This window comes from Leptonychotes weddellii, unplaced genomic scaffold (assembly GCF_054177405.1).
Source record: "Leptonychotes weddellii isolate Sample4059 unplaced genomic scaffold, ASM5417740v2 HiC_scaffold_14100, whole genome shotgun sequence".
Taxonomy (NCBI): Eukaryota; Metazoa; Chordata; class Mammalia; order Carnivora; family Phocidae; genus Leptonychotes; species Leptonychotes weddellii.
In genome coordinates, this window is record NW_027721358.1 from 1 (window position 1) to 5,338 (window position 5,338).

Consider the following 5,338-nt stretch of genomic DNA (forward strand, 5'->3'; position numbering starts at 1 on the left):
ATCCCCTGCACGCCCCCGACATGCTCCCCTGCACGCCCGGCTGACGCGCCCCCTGCACGCCCGGCTGACGCATCCCCTGCACGCCCCCGACATGCTCCCCTGCACGCCCGGCTGACGCGCCCCCTGCACGCCCCCGACATGCTCCCCTGCACGCCCGGCTGACGCGCCCCCTCCACGCCTGGCTGACGCGCCCCCTGCACGCCCGGCTGACCCGCTCCCCTGCACGCCCCCCTGACGTGCCCCCTGCATGCCCGGCTGACCCGCTCCCCCGCGCGCCCGGCTGACATGCTCCCAGGCAGGATCACGGGTCAGCGCTCGAGACAGGAGCAGGTAGACAGGCCAGGTAGGTGCCAGTCACAGAGTGGACCTCAGGCTGTATAGCAGGTCACAGACGGAGCCCGACTGGGATGGGCTGTAAGGACGGGCCAGGAGGCCTGCAGTGCCTGTGGCCACTGTCCTTGTTGACCCTGTGTGGAAGGCAAGAGGGAGGGCTGGAGGCCCTGTCTTCACTGTGTGGAGTGCCCAGATCCCTGGTTGTCACCTCAGGGGCGACTGCCCTGTCTGGACTGCCCCCATTACCTAGAGGCCAGCCCGGGGACCCTGTCCATGCACTGGTCGGCAGCCTGTCCTCGCTTCCGGCCCCACCTCCAGCCCGCGTGGGCTCCCGAGGCCGCCCAGTGCCGCTGTCCCTGAGCCTGACGGCGGTAGGCGATGTACAGATGGAGCCGAGTGCATGCACGTGGAATGTCCGTGGTGGCCTCTGCGCCCTGCAGGAGCCCCAGAGTGGCCCTCGGTGCCTGTGGATGTCATAGCCCAGAACAGAGGCGCCCAGCGTGCTCTCCTCCTGAGGCCTCGCACCAGGCTGCCCGTGGCGTGGGCCGCAGCCCCTCGCTGGGCTGAGGGCAGGGAGACGTGCTCTCTCCTTGTCCACAGGGTACCCCCATCTGCCCAGGCAGATGGGACCATCCTCCTGGCAGGAGGCCCTGAGCCGTTTGCAGCTGTGCCTGTTGCCACCCGGGGCGACCTGTGGGAATGAGGCTCCACCAGGGGTGGCTGGGACCCCGTTTCCCAGCCACAGCCAGGCCACGCTGCTGAGGCCAGCGGGGGTCGGAGAGCTCCTGCGAGCGGCAGTTCTCCTGGAGGGGGCCCCCCTGCTCTCCCTTAAACTGGGACAGGAAGGTGTGAGTGCCCCACGTTGCAGACAGGACTCCCGCGGCTCGGAGCTGGGGACTGGGAAGTACCAAGCTGGAATGCAGACCACGCTCTGTGCCACGCTCCGTGGCCACACTGCCTGTGGTGTCTGTTGCAGCCCCCGCACTGCAGTGCGCACGTGGCCGGTGGCTGGCGTGCTGTGTGACAGATACAGGTCTCGGCACTGCCAGGCCCCCGGGGCAGGGGGATGTGAGGGGCCCGGAGCACATCTCCAGTGGCCCGTGGGGTCGTGGGCCGCAGTGCGCCAGCCCCGCAGCCCCACTCCCAGTGCGGGCTGCGCCGTGGGTCAGCTGCCCGGGCGGGCTACCAGCAGGGCAGGGGCAATGTGGAGGCCCCTGAGTGGGTGGCGGGGCCTGGGGGTCGGCGGGGTGTGGAGCCCCAGCAGCTCAGGACCTGCCTGCAGAGGCGAGAGGCTGCTGCCCCCCATCACAGCCGAGGACCCTCATTACGCCTGGGTCCTGATCCAGGCATCGGGATCGACCTTCCTGTCAGCTGAGATGAGGTTTCTTTCTGCCTCGAAGACGGAGCTGGGATGCCGCGAGGGCCCATGGCTGCGTCAGCTTGAACGTGGGAGTTGGCATGTGTGTGGTCTGGGGAGGGGTTCGTAGGGTTGCCCTGAGGGCCATGGTGCGGGGAGGGGCTGGTGGAGGTCGGAGACACAGTCGCCGGCTCAGGGGCTCCAGAATCTGCCCGATGCTGGGGCTCAGGCCGGGCTTCGGCCCTGGCTCCCCGTGGAACTGGAGCCTCAGGGCTGCCGTCAGACCTGTCACCGTCTTGCGCCTCGCCCCTGGGTGGCCATGGGCTTGGGGCCTCGGCAGTGACTGTTGAAGCGTCCTTCATCTGTGACGGCGTGGTGCCCAGAGTCGCGTTCTTTAGGAGCCACCTAGGACTCCGCACCCCCTCGGCACGGGGGTGTCTACACTGGTCCTGGGTCCCTGCTCCCTCCCTGCTGACCCCAGTCTCTCACTTCCTCTGCTTCCCAAAATACAGATCCTCCATCCCTGCGGGGCACTGCCTCTCAGCGAGGCGTCTCCAGGATGGAGCCAGAACCCCAACAGGTGGGCTGGCTCGTCCGTGTGCGCTGTCACCGTCTTCCCTGTCGTTGTCCTCATTGTCCTTGTTTGTCTGGGGGCCTCCTCTCTGCCTGTCCTGGGCGTGCTAGGGGCCCGCAGCTGGTGCCCCTCGCTTCCTGTGGGCCCACGCGGCGTATCTGAAGCTGTCTGGCACTCCCTGGGGGCTCAGGTGACCAGAGCCCTGGGGTTGGGCAGGAGTGTTGCTTTGGGTGCACAGCCCGTCCACGTTGTCGACGTGGCAGTGATGGGAGCCAGGTGCACAGAGCTCCAGGTCCCAGGCAATGGAGCTCGGCACCACCACACCGTGTCAGCCTAGGAGGGACCCCGCAGGCCCTGGGGTGAGGTCACATGCCATCCTGCCATCCTTGGGGTGGGGGGATGGGCCAGGGTGCAGCTGGTCGGTGGAAGCACGGGGAAAGTTTATTACAGAGAATGACTAAGTGTAGTGAGGGCTTGCCAGTGAGCTGAGAACTCGAGACCCAGGAGGAGCAGATTCCAGGGCAGCCACTCCCCCAGGGCTGCGAGGAGGCCCAGCCATGGCTCACAGAATGACCGAGAAGCCACGGGAGCCGAGCCCACGGGACTTGCCAGGAAGGCTGCTGCTCATGGGCAGTCCGGCCGGGGCCACGGTGGACCATCGGCTCCCGGCTCCATGGAAGAGCCTTCCTCTATTACGCTGATACGTCTCTCCAGCGCCTTCTGCTTCACATCGGACCATCTGGCAAAGGAAGCCCTCTGTTTCCACGGAGCGGGCGATGGAGGAAGATTGGAGGCAGAGGCCGTGACTTGATGACCAGCATGGGGGCGGGGGCCCCTCGGGAGGGTTTCTCTCTTCCTTCCATCCCTTCCTCTAATGACCACTGTTGTGGTTTCTGCTTTCCTGCTTCTGCCAGGGCCCATGTTGAGTGCAGCCCCTGCTGGTGCGGGAGGCTGGGCCGGGCTCTGTTGCGGAGCCCCAACATGCTGCCCTAAGAGGGCCCGTCGGTCGGCCTCCAAGGCCCCACTGACACGTGGTAGGTTCAGGCTGTGAATCCGGGCGTGGCTGTCGTGTCTGCTGCCCTAGGAGGACAGGAGCAGCGGTCCAGTCTGGCTCAGGCCCAGCTCTGTGCCTGCCACACACGTGCCCGTGGACCCTGGACGCTCCTGAGGCAGGGCTCCGGGGTCTCTGCTGTCACAGGACGGTGTGTGAAACAGAGCAGCAGTGAATCGCGCGCTTCCGCCTTGTTGCCCACGAGCTGTGGAGCCAACGCGAGCTCTTGGACGCCCCCGCCGTCCTCCCCCCGACCCCCCCGACCGAGTAGAGGCCGTGAGGCTGCAGCTAGAGGAGTGGTCACACAGCCCTGGGGGCTCACCCTCTGCCCTTCTCCCCATGGCCATCAGCACCCGTGAGTCCCAGACATGCCAGCCTCTGGCCCGTGTTCACCTCTCAGCTCCAAAAGCCTGGCCCTGCGGTCCTGCCCAGAGCAGCCACCCGCCTTGACGTATGTCCTCTGACGCCTGAAGCTACCTGCCTCCTCATCCTCCGGCCCCTCCGGTGTGGGCTGCATGTCAGCAGGCTGGCTTTGCTGCCATGGCCTTGGTGCAGGGGTGGGGCCTGGGCCCTTGGAGGCCTTTGGGTTGGGAGGGTGCAGGCCAGGCGGCTCTAGCGGAGGCATGGGGCTGGCGTGGCCGGATTTCTTTCTCTGTCCCTGGCATCCAAGCAGCCCAGACTGGGGTGGTCCTCCAGGTCGGGGTTCGTGGCTCCTCTTAGCTTGCTGTCCCTCACCCTCCACACACAGCTCTCAGTTTAAAGGCTGTACACACTCTGGTGGGTAGGCTCTGCCGGAGCACACGATAAAGGCTTTGCAAGAATGGCTGATGTCATGAAATTCCGGATGTGCACGTTGGCATCGTAAAATCGTGGCATTGCAGGGCTGGAAGAAAGAGCCCTGTGCCACCTGGTGCTGATGTGGAGGCAGGCCCAGCTGGCCGAGGCCTCACGGGCGTGCGGAAGTGAGATGTCCTCCCAGCACCAGGTGCCTGAGCCCCCTCTGCTCCTGCTCCTTGTCTGCTGACCTCCAGCTGGGGGGGCGGGGGCTGCACACACCCTTCCGGCTCCTCCTCCTGAAATGTCCTGTCCTTGCTTCCTAGCTGGGCCGAGAAGCACGAGAACTGGAGATTTCAGAAGACGAGGCAGACCTGGCTGCTGATGCATATGTACGACAGTGACCAGGTGTGTGCACGCTGGGGCGGGGGGCGGGGAGCTAGGTGTGTGCACCTGGTGGGGAAGAGGAGAGGAGATGGGTGCATGCCGGGGGTGGAGGGGTCTCCCAGATGACAAAGTCTGTGTATGCTTGGGGGTGGGGTTAAGTCAAGCAGTGACCAGGATGGAAGGACCCAGTGCCAGGGCCTGCTCCAGCCACACGGGCCTGAGGCCTCCCCTCCAGCAGGGGCGTGGGAAGGGCAGTCCCCCAGCAGCCAGGGCTGGCCAAGGCTGTGGTTAAGAAAGAGGCCCTAGCAATTGTGGTGGAACCCCCCCCAGGAGCCCCCAGTCCAACCCCTCATTTTACAGAGGGAGGGCCTTGCTTGGGGTCAGGGGGTAAGAACCCCTATGCAGAGCAGGGGCTTGTCCAGAGGCCAGGCTTGGGCCAGGGGCTTGCGGGCTTGGGGCCTGGGCCGTTGGCCCACCTGCTTCCATTGAGCTGAACCTTCCCCAAGGAAGCTGCCAATGTTAGGGGAATGTTGTCCCGGGAGCTTGGAAGTCCTGCCCTTCCCATCTTTTGACCCTGGGGGGTGAGGAGACAGTGTGTCCCCCCCAAAACTCCGTCGTGCCCTCTTCCTGCAGATGAGCCCGGCTCACAGGACCACCATGGGCTCTGCTGGTTCTCGGTGGCTTCCGTGGGCAAGGGTCCCGTCTACAGTCGCATTTGCTTGTCTGCCCCTGTCATTTCCTCTAGTCTGGAACTTCCTTCACAACCTTGATGGGCCCGGAGAGGCCAGTTGTCAGACAGCTGGGACGTGTTTGTGCCCTCCCAGTGCACTCAGTAGCAGGTGCAAGGTGGTTGGATGCTGAC

At 65.6% G+C, this 5,338-nt stretch overlaps 1 long non-coding RNA gene across 3 annotated transcripts; it reads left to right on the plus strand.

Moving 5' to 3' along the window:
* Positions 1-19: 19 nt before the first annotated feature.
* Positions 20-5,332, plus strand: LOC145718326 (uncharacterized). 3 transcript variants are annotated; one of them, XR_014141726.1, is made up of 4 exons: positions 20-343; positions 1,680-1,793; positions 2,203-3,766; positions 4,416-5,332. It is a non-coding gene; the product is annotated as an uncharacterized LOC145718326 (long non-coding RNA). The 3 variants fall into 3 exon arrangements; XR_014141725.1 differs by having other exon boundaries at positions 20-1,793; XR_014141727.1 differs by lacking the exon at positions 1,680-1,793.
* Positions 5,333-5,338: the final 6 nt, after the last annotated feature.